Genomic DNA, 15333 nt, shown 5'->3' on the forward strand with positions numbered 1-15333 from the left:
GTGGATGGGTAGACTATCGTCCATGACAATGAGTGCTCTCCTGAGGTTATTTTTCTCGTTCATCTTGTCATGTCTTTTTTCAGGAGGCTAAGATGGTCCTGTAGGAAAGGCGAGGCTGGGGATCCTGCGTAATAACTTGATCCTTCCACGAGCCAGAGCGGGAGTTGGGCACACAGGCATGGTGGCCCAGTTTAGGGTTAGTTGGACCATTTGAGAAAGAGAGAGGAATGGATCGAGATGGAGAATACGTTTATTAAGATGGTCATGTTCGACGAGTGGCGATGGGTGGTGAAGACGGCTATCCCTAGGACTACGCAACTACATCCACTGCTCGATACATTGTGGAAAGTACTGGGATCTTAGACATTAAGATACCTTTATGACATGGCCATTGCCATTGATTTATAGCTGGGCTTTAGGTTTACTAATGAGTCGGTTGGTGGCCTACGATTTCAACCCTGTTTCGAGGCAGGCTCGGGAAGAGGTGGCCATCTTTGGAGAGGAGGGGAATTTATGGAGATTACAACACTGCAGCATGAGCTAGAGATCAGAACATTGTTGGCATTTTTTATATTTGCACATAATGGCAGTCAGGCATAAAGGAAAGGATAGATATCTGGGAAACGATGGAGTTTCAAAAAATATTAGATCAATTTGTAGGTAATAAAGGTCTTCTTTCAGCCATTCATGCATCCATGTAAGACTGGGAGGCCCTAGCCGTAATTAGTACCCTGACGGGGAGGGGGTGTGGCAGCCCCCCAGCCAATCAGGAGGCTCAGAACAGGGCTTTACCACACAGTAAACTCCCGCTCCGAGCCTCCTCAGAACTGTGGGCCGCCATCTTCCCTCACTGAGTTTAAGGTAAGTGCGCCCCTGCATTCCCTTTGCCCCCAAGCCCCCTTTTCCACATATGTAACCCACCTATACCTCCGCCCCACTTACCTGGTGCTGCCTTGTCCCTTGCTGGCACCTGGAACACTAGTGTTCCCAGTGCATACCGAACACGGCAATGACCACCATGGAAAGGGAGAAGGGACGAAGTGTAGTTCCATTCTCCCTGATCCACGGTGGCCATCTTGTTTTGAAGTTTTATTTTAAGTTGAGAACGGCGTGTTTGCCGTTTCTGAACTTTAAAAACACTATTAGTATCCTGGTACAACATGCCCAGATAGTAATAGCAATATAACCCTCGGAGGGGGGCATTACCGGGGCAGGCAATGTCCCAGTCTATCGTTTCTAACTGGCCTAGGGCATTACCTGGCCTGGTAATGCCTCCCCACCGCTCGGGGTATATTGCTTAACTAATGGAAAAAGTACATGCAAAAAGTACATGGGAGAAAGATTTGGGCAATTCTATCTCTGATAAGTTAGGGCTGACTATGTGTGCAAAAGGTTGTAGGTCATCACAATCCAATCAACTTAAGCTTCGTAGTATGAAACTGCTGCAGAGAAGGCAACTTCTGCTGTTTGGCTTGTCAAGATGATTTCAGTGGACTGTCCCGGAGGGGCTGTGGCGAGAGAGCTACCCATTGGCATATGTGCTGCAATATTGAAGTGCTGCATATGTGCTGCAATAGTGTCAATGTGCAGCAATATTGGAATGGCTGCATATGTGCTGCAACAGTGTCAATGTGCTGCAATACTGGAGGTGCTGCACATGTGCTGCAATAATGTGAATGTGCTGCAATATTGGAAGTGCTGCATATGTGCTGCAATAGTGTCAATGTGCTGCAATATTGGAAGTGCTGCATATGTGGTGCAATAGTGTCAATGTGCTGAAATATTGGAACAAAATATTGTCATGGGTAAAATGGTGTTCAAAGGACAATAGACCTGATGTTATTATTTGGATCGCCACTTAGGGTGAACCAGTCTTGGTTCTTACCGCAAATGGGACATCCTATGTTGTTGGTAACCTTGTGTAAAGGAGCGAGACCCCCAGCCAAAGCAGAGTGGATAACTAAAGTATTGTAGCTTTTCCATATGGAATAATTGACCAATTGGATGAATGACTCGCCCAGAGATTCTGAGCTAGACTGGTGCCCCTTTTGCTCTGAATACGGTCCCTCTAGTCAGCCTCTCTGAGAACCGGCACCAGATGTGTAGCCAGATCTTGGCATCTGGCCAGAGTCGCCCGCCCCAAAAACTTCCTCTGCCACAACCTGGTTTATTTATTTATTCATGCAATGTTTGTCGGCTACAAGGACCCGATATTTATTTATTTATGCAATGTTTGTTGGATACCTGACTCACATTGCATAAATAAATAAATAAATAAATACCCCTATTAACATTACAACTATCACACAAGATGCAGCCACCCAACTGCTTTCAGAGGGGAGCTGCAGGAGCTGTGCTGGATGTGGTTCAAGTAAAAGAAAAAGTTGCTTATGGCGAACAGAAATCACCCTGTTGGAGGAGTAGTACCCAAGGGAGAGTTTTTTTTTTAATAACATGGGATGCAAATTGTGCATTTTAAAGAATATTTACTCAGCAACACTGGTCAAAAGTATTATCCACACAGTGAAGTAACTCATCACCAGTCCCATGGAAGTGGTTGTTAGGAAAGATTTCTTAATTGTGGGTCATTTTCCTTCCATGTGGCAACCCCTAAACTTTTTGCTGTTGTTTTCACCATGATCTAGACTTTGCCAGAGAAGTGCAGCCTTCTGCCGCACTCCTCTGGGCTTTCGCTCGATTCTTACGGGGAAATTGACATGCCCTTAAGACAGTCAGTACCAGGAAACACTGTTTTCCGTAGTTTCTTTATCATGTTGCAGCTTTCGTGCAACATGACACAAGAGGGCACTGTAAGCTAAGTTACTGCTCTCTTGGGTCTCTAGCCTTCTACAGGCCCTAGATACTCTGTTTGGATTGTAAATGATTGGTGCAAGTGAATCACGGACGGGAATGGTGGCAGCGATCGTTTCTTGTGTTTTTGAGCTCCTTTTGGCATTTGAAGCGCGTTTCTCGCGCTTAGCCCAAAATGGTGGCCTGGCTCCCAAAATGGCCAGACCACGAGGCTCCTTTGTCCTGTCTGCTGACCGTCTTGCCCCCTTCACCTTCCCCAGGTCGAGCCGACCCGGGGCCTTCCTTATTTGGCATGTACTTTCCCGCGAAACACAGATGCTTTCGCGGGCTTCTACAGGCCTTGTGTGTGCCTCCAGGATGTGGGCTGGGATGTCTGGTCCCAAAACACATCCTGGGTGCCAGAGAGTCTAGGGTGGTGTGAATGCCTGGGACCACCGTGGTCCGTGATAGGTCCACGTATGGTGTGAGTGTTTGATGAGCGGATCTCCCATTGGGTCCCCTCCGTTTTGGCGCGAAGGGAACCGTCGATAAGAGGGGGCTGGAAACGCCACTACCATGTCGATCTCCTGAGTTCTCACGAACAAAGGAATACAGGAGCCAAGTATCCTGCAACCACGAGGCTGAACCGAGGAATCTCTGGTGACCCGCTGAAGGACTGCTCCTCTGCACTACTGTCGCCTTGTGAAACCCTTTCTACCTCTGCTCGAACCAGAAGGCCTGTACTGGTACTTCGACCCTTGGAATAGCAGGGACAGCTATTCTCGGCATCTTCACCATCTCCTGCATGTAAGCCTTCGGAAGTGTCTCTGGGCCATCCAGCAGACTGACCAGCCTACCCAGGAGTCTTGCTCTGTAACCGCCGCCAGGTTGTGTTGTATTTCGAGTCCTTGTCACTCTCACACGATTCGTACACTTGGCATTCCCAGGTCTGAAGTGAGTAGTGTACATTTGGCTGAGATACACACGGCCGCTTCGTTGCCCTGCTGGGGTAACAAACTGTGCGGGTTCACTTCATTTGGGACATCTTTAACTCCACTCTGCTGCTGCAGAATCTACACGACGACGAGACGTCCCCTGCTCCCCTGAACCTGCCAGCACTGAAACTGACGCGGAGAAGCCTGGGTCTGCTTGCATCGGGGACCGGTGAGTAGCATAGCTAGGAACTGGTCGCCCTCCTGCAGGAGCCCATAGCTTTTCCCCGCTGTGTCAAACAGCACGCCTTTCCGTACTCGCGCTCTGCTTCTGCCCACAGTGGAGGCTGCGCTTGAGTCGCGGAACTCTGTTCTTCTTCATTTGTGCACCAAACTGAACTGCCTGATTCCCTCGAAGAGACTCCCCTTTTTGCCCGTTGGCACCAGCGTGTGCAGGTACTTTTGAGCACAAGGCTCCACTCTTCGTAGGGCTTGGACTTCCTTTTAGTTAGGTGCCTCTGAAGGCAGACTGGGTCTAATCATTATTTTGCACTGCCTGTTTTCCTCCCCTTCTAGGTGGACTACACATTTCGTGCATCTAACGCTTTAGACTCGTTTGTATTTTTATATATATTGTATTGGTTTGGTATGTGTTGGTTTACTAGAGTTTTATTGTGATTTCTCGCTACTGTCATTGTTGCAAAGGCCTTGGAATAAGTGTGTATATATTTTTAATATAACACCTGTTTGGAGTAATTTGTGAGTGTCCTTGCTTTGTGTGCTCATTGCGGGCTTTCAGTCACCCTCACCCCTCTTGAGACCTAGTCTTGACCGCCGCGATCGCTACCCTGATTGGTCTGGCTTGTCCAGAGGTTACCCTGTTCCAAGTAATTAGGTTGGCCTTCTGAACTTCTGCGCCGCCAGGACAGAGTTCAGAAATCCGTCTTAACAAATTGGTGTACAGAGGTGGGATACGACTGAAGGTATCCAGTGTTGCGCACAAACTAAGGCATTTCAAGTTATTCCTACCAGGACACGTAGTGAATTGTCGAAGTATAACTTTAAAAAGGCCATAGTCTTATCTAACAGTATGGAAACAAATACCTTGTTAACTTTAAATGCTTCCAAATCCGAAACATTGAAAAAGATGTGTGCGGAGAGAGGTGTTTCCTCTCAGGGCACCAAATTGGATATGATCCAAAGAATCGTGGCGTGGCAAGAAGCGCAGCTTGACGCTATAACTTCTGAGGACAGTGCGGAAGGAGGTGGGGCTGCTCTCACTGGTAGAACCAACGGTTCTGCCGCTGCACTGATCCACCGCGTCCACAAGGACGTGGAGGATGAGATGTCTAATGTTTCCTCTGCCAGTGTTGATGGGGAGGCTATGCTTGAATTCAAGAAGCAAGAACTGCGGTTTAGGCAGAAGGAGCTTGAGTTCAGCATAGCCAAACTACAAATCAAACAGGCAGAAAAACAGAAAGACAGGGATCACCAGTTGGAACTGGCCAAGCTTCAGGTTGCAAATGGGTCCAAGGGTCCTGGACATGGGTCTGGGGCCTCCTCTCATCCACGGTTTCTGAAAGATCTCAGTGTGTACGAGGAAAGGAATGACATTATGGACTGGCTGAATACGTTTGAGTATGCATGCGAAGTTCAACAAGTTGACAATGTTGATAAGATTGCCTGGTTACTCAGCAGACTGCCCCATTCTGGCTGTAGTGCCATTATGGAAATGTCAAAGGCTGAGCGAGCTGATTTCGCAATGTTAAAGCAAACTCTCATTTTAAAGTTTGGAAAGACTCCTGCCCAATATTTAAAACGATACCGAGAGTACAAGAAAAAAGAAGATGGTACTTGGGTATCTTATGTAACCGAATCCTTAAAAAACTTGACTGCCTGGGTCGAAGGTTATAAGGTTTCTACCTTTGAAGGCATGATAAATCTTGTCATGCTGGAACACATTTTTGCATCTTCTTCCCCGGAGCTTAAGCAGCATTTGGCCGATTCGAAGGAGATAGATCCTAAGAAGCTGGCCATTGCAGCAGACTTATGGGTGTCACATTGAGTGTCCCATAAGGCCAAAACTCATCCTGGTAAGCAGGAGGAAGGGATAAAGTCCAAAGATAAGGAGGGTGGAGAATCTGATAAATCTTCTTCTCAAAAGGGCCACAAAAAGAAAAATAAGGGTAAGACAAAATAGAACTCACAGGGTAGTGGAGGTCAGCCTCCGAAACAGAACTCAGGTTACAATAAGCCTCCCTATGTAAACAGACCCAATGGATCTTGTTTTGCTTGTGGAGCAACTGACCACGTGAAGGGGGATCCCCGGTGTAAGGTTAAGCCTTTGGGGGTCCACTCCGCTAATCTGGCCTTTTCCTCCTACGAGGAAGAAGAGATTACAGGAGCATCCTTCTCCTCAGACTCATTCCCCAGCGGGATAGAAGCTGAGGTAGTTTTAGTTTCCCTGGGTTCCTGGGAGCCTAAAGTCGCAGAGGCTTATGCTAGGAATCCAGATAATACCAAGCACTACTTTAAATACAGTGTGCTGATCAATGGAGTAGATACTCCATCTCTTAGGGATAGTGGGTGCAGTCGAACTGTAGTGGATTCTACCTTGGTAGACTCAGAGGAAGTTGCCAGAGCTACTCTGATGCCCACTAAGTTGGCTGACGGCCCACTCCGCATGTTCCCAGTAATACCTGTAAATCTTACTTTAAATGGTACAGCAGTCAGGATTCCAGTGAGCATTCAGAGAAACGTTCCAGGAAAGGTCTTGTGAGGCAATGATCTCAGAGCTTTAGGGCTCGTAGGAGACACTGCCGACAGACCCTACACACGGTCTCAAGCACGGGCCGCATTGGCCAAGACCAATACGCCGCCCCAGCCGAAGGGGAAACCCAAGACGAAAGGAGTAAACAAGTCAAGACGAGGGAAAGAGAACATTCCCCCGAGCTCGCCTACCACTGCGGTGGAGGAAGTTGGTCAATCGCCCGGGCCTGACGAGGAGGTGGCGATGCCTGAAGTATTTGACCCCAACGACCATCCTGAACTAAAAGACTTGTTAGTAGAAGTGGTCCTGACAGGGAAGAATTCAGTAAAGGCCAACGTGAGTGCCCATCTCTGGAAGGCCTAAGGAGACAGGCCTGCTCCCAGCTTGAGGGTGAACCTCCTGGGACGCATCAGATTTATTGGGAAGGTGGCCTCCTGTATAGTGAGCCCACAGAGTCTACAGAAGGAGACCATAGGAGGTTGGTGGTTCCCCTTGCTGTAAGACCCTTCCTCCTGTATTTGGCGCATGAAGTGCCCCTTGCTGGTCACCTTGGTATTAAGAGGACCAAGCAAAGGTTATCCATGCTCTTCTACTGGCCCAAGATGGGGGTGCAAGTCGAAAGTCACTGCAGGAGTTGTGCCTCCTGCCAGTTATCTGGTAAGGTTGGCTCGACAATCCAAGCTCCATTGGTACCACTCCCAGTTGTGGGAATACCATTCGAAAGGGTAGGGATCGACATCGTTGGTCCCCTTGACCCGCAAACATCCTCGGGCAATAGGTTTATCCTGGTGCTGGTCGACCATGCAACCAGATATCCTGAGGCCATCCCATTGAAAACTGTAACTGCCAAGCCAGTTGCAAAAGCGTTACTTGGCATATTTACTAGGGTTGGCTTCCCTAAAGAAGTTGTGTCGGATCATGGCAGAAACTTTATGTCGAAGTATATGCAGGCTATGTGGAAAGAATGTGGGGTCACCTACAAGTTCTCTTCTGCATACCACCCCCAGACCAATGGTCTGGTGGAACGTTTCAACAGAACGTTAAAGAGCATGATTGGGGCTCTGGAAGAACCTCAGAGAAGAAAATGGGATCTTCTTTTACCATGCTTACTGTTTGCCTACCGAGAGGTACCACAGGAGGGTGTTGGCTTCAGCCCCTTCGAACTTCTGTTCGGTCATCCTGTACGGAGACCCTTAGCCATAGTCAAAGAGGGATGGGAGATGCCCACTCCCCCTGTTACTACCAACGTAGTAGATTATGTGCTGGGGCTCAGAAAACGGATGGTACCTCTGATGGGCTTGGCTAGTGATAAATTGAAGGCAGGACAAGCGCTGGTGAAACATTGGTACGATCAGAAAGCTTCCCTCATCAACTTTACACCTGGTCAGCAAGTCCTGATCATGAATCCTATAAGGCCTCGAGCTTTACAGGACAAATGGTCAGGCCCTTACACAGTGGTGGAGCCCCTGGGTGAGGTTAACTATTTAGTGGACCTTGGAAGGCCTGGACAGGCTCCAAAAGTGTTTCACGTAAATAGGGTGAAGGCTTTCGTCCCAAGAGTCGAAATCGCAGCACTGCTACTGGCTTCAGATGTTGAGGAAGAGGAGTCTGAACCTCTCCCCGACCAGTTCCAAAGCGGTCCTTCAGATAACTCCTTTGAGGGTGTCCGAGTGGCCCCTCACCTGACTTCTGATCAGCAGGCTGAGGTGAAAAGTTTGCTTAGGCATTAGGCAGTTTTCCCCCCTGTTTTCACAGTCGCCTGGTTTGACACCTTGGTGCAAACATAACATAGACACAGGAGACAGTGTACCTACCAAAAGTAGGGGATACAGGATGTCAGACAAAGTACGGTCTTATATTAAGACCGAGGTCAACAAGATGTTAGACCTTGGGGTGATTGAACCCTCTAGTGGTCCTTGGTCCACCCCTGTGGTTTTGGTTCCAAAGGCAGGCACTTCTGAATTGAGGTTCTGCGTGGATTACAGGGCTCTGAATGCTGTCACCAAGACAGATGCACACCCCTTGCATCGAACAGATGAACTGGTGGATACTTTGGGTGCCTCCAAGTACCTCAGCACGTTTGACCTCACTGCTGGCTATTGGCAAATAGCTTTAGCAGAACATGCCAAGGAGAAGACAGTGTTTTCGACTCCAGACGGCCTTTACCAATTCAGGGTAATGCCGTTCGGGTTGAAAAATGCACCTGCCACTTTCCAGAGGCTTGTGAATCATGTGTTGAATGGGTTGGACGAATCCTGTCTTGCATATCTGGACGATATAGCAGTTTTCAGTGCCACCTGGGAAGACCACGTGAAACACCTCGGGATTGTGCTCCAGGCTCTTCAGAAAGCACACTTGACCATAAAGGCTAGTAAATGCCAGATTGGACAAGGCTCAGTGGTTTACCTTGGACATGAAGTAGGTGGAGGGAGGATACAGCCTCTTCCCAGTAAAGTACAAGCAGTACAAGACTGGCCTACCCCCACTACACAGACCCAAGTGAGAGCCTTCTTAGGACCCACGGGGTATTACCGCAACTTCGTGGCAGACTATGGCACCATAGCTGCCCCTTTGACTGCCCTCACCACTCCGAAGAAACCCAAGAAGGTAACTTGGACCGACCAGTGTGAGAAGGCCTTCAACGGCTCAAAAGTCTCCTTGTGCCAGGCCCCTGTCCTCAGGGCCCCTGATTATCAAAGACCTTTTATTGTGCAGACGGACGCCTCTGACACTGGGATAGGAGCTGTACTATCGCAAGTAGATGAGAAGGGTAAGGAACACCCTATTGGTTTTATTAGTCGCCAGTTTAAGGACAGAGAGCTCAGATGGTCCACAGTGGAGAAAGAATGTTTCTCTGTTGTGTGGGCCCTACGGAAGCTGAGGCCCTACCTCTATGGGACCCACTTCACTGTGCAAACTGACCATAAGCCCTTAAAGTGGCTAATGAACCTGAAGGGAGAGAATCCAAAGTTGCTTAGGTGGTCCATAAGTCTACAAGGCTTCGACTTCACTATTGAGCATAGGCCAGGTGTCCAACATAGCAATGCTGATGAGTTGTCCAGAATGTTTAACCGACCTGAACAAGAGACTCATCCAGGGGTGGATTAGTTCCCCCTGTCCATAGTCTGGGAGGGGCGAGTGTTAGGAAAGATTTCTTAATTGTGGGTAATTTTCCTTCCATGTGGCAACCCCTAAACTTTTTGCTGTTGTTTTCACCATGATCTAGACTTTGCCAGAGAAGTGCAGCCTTCTGCCGCACTCCTCTGGGCTTTCGCTCCATTCTTACAGGGAAACTGACATGCCCTTAAAACAGTCAGTACCGGGAAACACTGTTTTCCGTAGTTTCTTTATCATGTTGCAGCTTTCGTGCAACATGACACAAGAGGGCACTGTAAGCTAAGTTACCGCTCTCTTGGGTCTCTAGCCTTCTACAGGCCCTAGATACTCTGTTTGGATTGTAAATGATCGGTGCAAGTGAATCACGGACGGGAATGGTGGCAGCGATCGTTTCTTGTGTTTTTGAGCTCCTTTTGGCGTTTTAAGCGCGTTTCTCGCGCTTAGCCCAAAATGGTGGCCTGGCTCCCAAAATGGCCAGACCACGAGGCTCCTTTGTCCTGTCTGCTGACCGTCTTGCCCCCTTCACCTTCCCCAGGTCGAGCCGACCCGGGGCCTTCCTTATTTGGGCATGTACTTTCCCGCGAAACACAGATGCTTTTGCAGGCTTCGACAGGCCTTGTGTGTGCCTCCAGGATGTGGGCTGGGATGTCTGGTCCCAATACACATCCTGGGTGCCAGAGAATCTAGGGTGGTGTGAATGCCTGGGACCACCGTGGTCCGTGATAGGTCCACGTATGGTGTGAGTGTTTGATGAGCGGATCTCCCATTGGGTCCCCTCCGTTTTGGCGCGAATGGAACCGTGGATAAGAGGGGGCTGGAAACGCCACTACCATGTCGATCTCCTGAGTTCTCACGAACAAAGGAATACAGGAGCCAAGTATCCTGCAACCACACGGCTGAACCGAGGAATCGCTGGTGACCCGCTGAAGGACTGCTCCTCTGCACTACTGTCGCCTTGTGAAACCCTTTCTACCTCTGATCGAACCAGAAGGCCTGTACTGGTACTTCGACCCTTGGAATAGCGGGGACAGCTATTCTCGGCATCTTCACCATCTCCTGCACGTAAGCCTTCGGAAGTGTCTCTGGGCCATCCAGCAGACTGACCAGCCTACCCAGGAGTCTTGCTCTGTAACCGCCGCCAGGTTGTGTTGTATTTCGAGTCCTTGTCACTCTCACACGATTCGTACACTTGGCATTCCCAGGTCTGAAGTGAGTAGTGTACATTTGGCTGAGATACACACGGCCGCTCCGTTGCCCTGCTGGGGTAACAGACTGTGCGGGTTCACTTCGTTTGGGTCATCTTTAACTCCACTCTGCTGCTGCAGAATCTACACGACGACGAGACGTCCCCTGCTCCCCTGAACCTGCCAGCACTGAAACTGACGCGGAGAAGCCTGGGTCTGCTTGCATCGGGGACCGGTGAGTAGCATAACTAGGAACTGGTCGCCCTCCTGCAGGAGCCCATAGCTTTTCCCCGCTGTGTCAAACAGCACGCCTTTCCGTACTCGCGCTCTGCTTCTGCCGACAGTGGAGGCTGCGCTTGAGTCGCGGAACTCTGTTCTTCTTCATTTGTGCACCAAACTGAACTGCCTGATTCCCTCGAAGAGACTCCCCTTTTTGCCCGTTGGCACCAGCGTGTGCAGGTACTTTTGAGCACAAGGCTCCACTCTTCGTAGGGCTTGGACTTCCTTTTAGTTAGGTGCCTCTGAAGGCAGACTGGGTCTAATCATTATTTTGCACTGCCTGTTTTCCTCCCCTTCTAGGTGGACTACACATTTCGTGCATCTAACGCTTTAGACTCGTTTGTATTTGTATATATATTGTATTGGTTTGGTATGTGTTGGTTTACTAGAGTTTTATTGTGATTTCTCGCTACGGTCATTGTTGCAAAGGCCTTGGAATAAATGTGTATATATTTTTAATATAACACCTGTTTGGAGTAATTTGTGAGTGTCCTTGCTTTGTGTGCTCATTGCGGGCTTTCAGTCACCCTCACCCCCCTTGAGACCTAGTCTTGACCGCCGCGATCGCTACCCTGATTGGTCTGGCTTGTCCAGAGGTTACCCTGTTCCAAGTAATTAGGTTGGCCTTCTGAACTTCTGCGCCGCCAGGACAGAGTTCAGAAATCCGTCTTAACAGTGGTGTAAAGTGGAATTGATATATAGTTTGGAAAAGAAGCAACATGAATGAAATAGCGCAGTTTTAAACTATTATTTTGGACATTTCCTTAGATAGGAGGTCAACTGACAGCTCCGCCCCATAAGCCCCACCCCCTCGGGCAACCCACCCCCCCAAACCCCACCCCCATCCCGGCCCTTGTGGGATCCCCCACCCATTTTTTCCATTTCCACCACTCCCTCTAGTGCTCCCACACATGGACAAGATTCCGAGGGAAGTGGTAACGGGTTCAAGGTTCACAGATATGGCGAGTGGTGGGCAGTCCCGAGGTCACAAAGGGCTGAACTAAGACCTGTATCATCCAGAAATGGAGCACATTTCTTTTCAAAACAACATCACTTCCCGAGCTATCGATCCCCCCCATTGAGCTTGACTGCCCATGTTTGGAAATATAAAAGTACAAACAATGAGCAAGTCCGTAGGGTGGTGTCAGGGTTCTTCCACCAAGTAAGTACCAGAACAGTCCGGAGTAAGGTAAGTGCCTTTATTACCAATGTACAGGATAACTGGAAGTATTTATCAGTGGCATCCAACGCCCCCAGCCAGCTCTTTCCAGCTGCCAGTAAGCGGAACACTGAGCCAGGCACGCGAACATGCCACCCGTGCATTGCATCTACCAGCTGCACCGTGCATTCCACCAGCTGCACCATGCATTCCACCAGCTGCACATGCATTCCAACAACGTGCACCATGCATTCCACCTGCTGCACCATGCATTCCAACAGCAGTACCATGCATTCCACCAATTGCACCCTGCATTCCAACAACATGCACCATGCATTGCACCAGCTGCACCATGCATTCCATCAGCTGCACCATGCATTCCACCAGCAGCACAATGCATTCCACCAGCTGCAAAATGCATTCCAACCTGGTGCACCATGCATTCCAACAACATGCACCATGCATTCCACCAGCTGCACCATACATTCCATCAGCTTCACCATGCATTCCACCAGCTGCACCATGCATTCCACCAGCTGCACCATGCATTCCACCAGCATGCACTTGGACCAGCAGACCGCTACACAGCTTTTGCTGCAGTGTTGAAATATCAATAAATGCCTCTCCTAAGCAGGCCTCAGATTAACATTCTAAGATGATTTGTTTCAAATGTTAGGGTTAAGGTTTCTCTGTATAATACTTGAGTCTGGGTGCGGGAGGGTAAATGGGGTCTGTGTGAAGCTGTGTGAATAGTTGTATTGTAATGATATATGTGTAGGATGCGAAAAGTGAATACAATGCAATTTAAAAAAGGAGAGTCTAAGGGCAGGCCTGGGAAAAGGCAGTGGAAATGTCACGATGATAGGAGAGAAAGGTCTGACAGGTGTGGGGGTGAAGTATGAAGGAGAGGGGGCAAGACGAGCAGTAGCAAGAGGGGAGGAGGCAGAAGAGCCAAGGGAAGGATCTTGGGCCAGGAGTAAACGCCTGCAGAGAATCTAGGACTGGTTAAGCAGGTCATGCCATGAAAGTGCCGAGACACCTTTTCTGGGGGTAGAGTCCTCGAACCCTGGGACACTAACAGCCTCATTTCGAGTTTGGGGTAGCTCACCAAATGGTATTATCGTTACCACCACTTGGTCTGGCGGTATTACCAGCGGCGTATAACCACCGGATTGCAAGTGGTGGTAGGTGTTGTTAGTTCCCATTAATAGGAGTCCATAGGACTCCATGGGGATTTCAGCAGTATTACCATCAGCGGAATTGTCACCAGGGCTAATACTGCCGATTTTGAGGGTTTTGGGTGGTAAGGCAGACTGCTGGGGGTGTTTCCTCTGCCTTACCTCCAAACCTGTAGTTTGGCAGTATGGTAATGCACCAGCACCGTGTTTTCACCACACCACCGAACTCGTAATGGGGTCCTAAGTGCCTGAGGACATCATTGCAGCAGGACATCAAGCGCGAGAATCAGACCTATGACATCAAGACAAGAAAACGCCACTGCGCGCAAGAAAGAAGTGCCGGGCACTCAACACCCCGAGGACTTGGATGGATTCCTTTAAGGACTGCTGAGAAAGGCGAACACTAAGGGAGCGAGAGAAGGACTGAAGCACCGCGCTCCAACCAGGCAGATAGTCTTGTTTGATTTTCCAGACCCTTCGGCATATTTCACAGCCCTCATTACACACTAGGGTTTCTATTTTATTTGTATCACGCTCATACACATGTGTTTCAGAGCGCGACGAGGGAGGGGAACAGGGGGGAACAAAAACAACGATTTTATTAGGCCCAGTGACATTGAGAACGTGCAAGTGCACGGAACAGGGAAGGGGAAAGTGTAGGAGGGAGGGAGGGAGGGAGTGGAAAGTGCTGAGCATATGAATGAAAAACAATGGTAGTGCAGCCAACAAGTGGCAAGTGCTAAGTAAAAGGTACAGACCAGGGGTGTCTGATAAGTGCAAGGAAAGGGGGGGACTGTAGGGTTACAGATACAGACCCAACAAAGACCCTTAAAACCAGGTCCCTGTCTAGGAGTCACCCAGGGAATCGCCTGTTGATCTCTCTGCCTTGTGGCAACACGCGTCATGTCTTTACTCAATTAACACAAGTCCTGCTTATACACAAATCGCCTACAGGCTGCTTATACATAACACACACACATACAACGCTTCCTCACAGAGGACCTCACACTCTCCTATAACTCACTTGCGGCCTTATTCTTATACCGCCTTCTCTCTCGTCACTCACTCTCCTTTCCACCTTCCTCTCTCATTCCCAGATGCCTTGGTCCATCCAGTGCAGTAGTGGCCCTCATGGATCTACAATGGTCCATTCCAGGAGGCACACCACTCCACCTGGCCTTGGATACAGGGTGATAATAACACCTGTTATGATAGTGCTTTGAAGCTGGGAAAGTCTGGCATGAAGTGCTATGTAAGAAGACAATGTTATTGTCCCCCGTCCCCCAGCCATTTAGCTGTCCAGATGTTTTAGACTATAGCCTTCATCAGTCCCAGGCAGTAGAGTCAATGGTGAGGGATCATGGGAGTCTTAGCCCAAACCACCTGGAGAGCCCAGACCCCTGACTGTTGTTCTCATCACAGCTGAGTTCTAAGGTCACCTACCACCGGGTAGGATAACACTCACCCCCAGATGTTCGGGAGGAACTTACTATTCTCACAAATCAAGCACAGATAAACCAGCAATATCCTTATATCACACACCACCATCACAATGGTCTTTTGGCACAATCAATAATCCCTTTCACTGTAACCCAACTTGATGGTCCTCCCCCTATCTTTATTGATTGGCCAGGAAAGATGGCGGCGTCGGCTTGGGCGGGATTCAATCTCACGTTCAGGTCATGCATAGACCTCTGCTACGGCCTTGCAACCATACAAGTCATCGTAGGCAAAACTTTCTATTGCCCCCTTCCTCACTCCTCCTCTCCTGCCTCCCATCAACCATGAATATGTTGATCTAGTCCGACAGATGTTTCCTCAATCCCCCCCTTGAGTTCTGGTCCGCAAGGGAAATCTCTTTCCAGGCGTGTTGGTGTTATGGAGGACCTGGCCCTGGGCAGCTAGCGGAGACTCGTGATGAGGC

At 49.2% G+C, this 15333-nt stretch overlaps 1 protein-coding gene across 1 annotated transcript in view; it reads right to left on the reverse strand.

The window, feature by feature from the left end:
* The window catches only part of LOC138521814 (nuclear factor 7, brain-like), a 230766-nt gene that overhangs the window by 113143 nt on the left and 102290 nt on the right, over positions 1–15333 (reverse strand). The gene's annotated exons all lie outside the window — the stretch shown is intronic.

Source organism: Ambystoma mexicanum, chromosome 13, assembly GCF_040938575.1.
Source record: "Ambystoma mexicanum isolate Mex_15411 chromosome 13, UKY_AmexF1_1, whole genome shotgun sequence".
Taxonomy (NCBI): Eukaryota; Metazoa; Chordata; class Amphibia; order Caudata; family Ambystomatidae; genus Ambystoma; species Ambystoma mexicanum.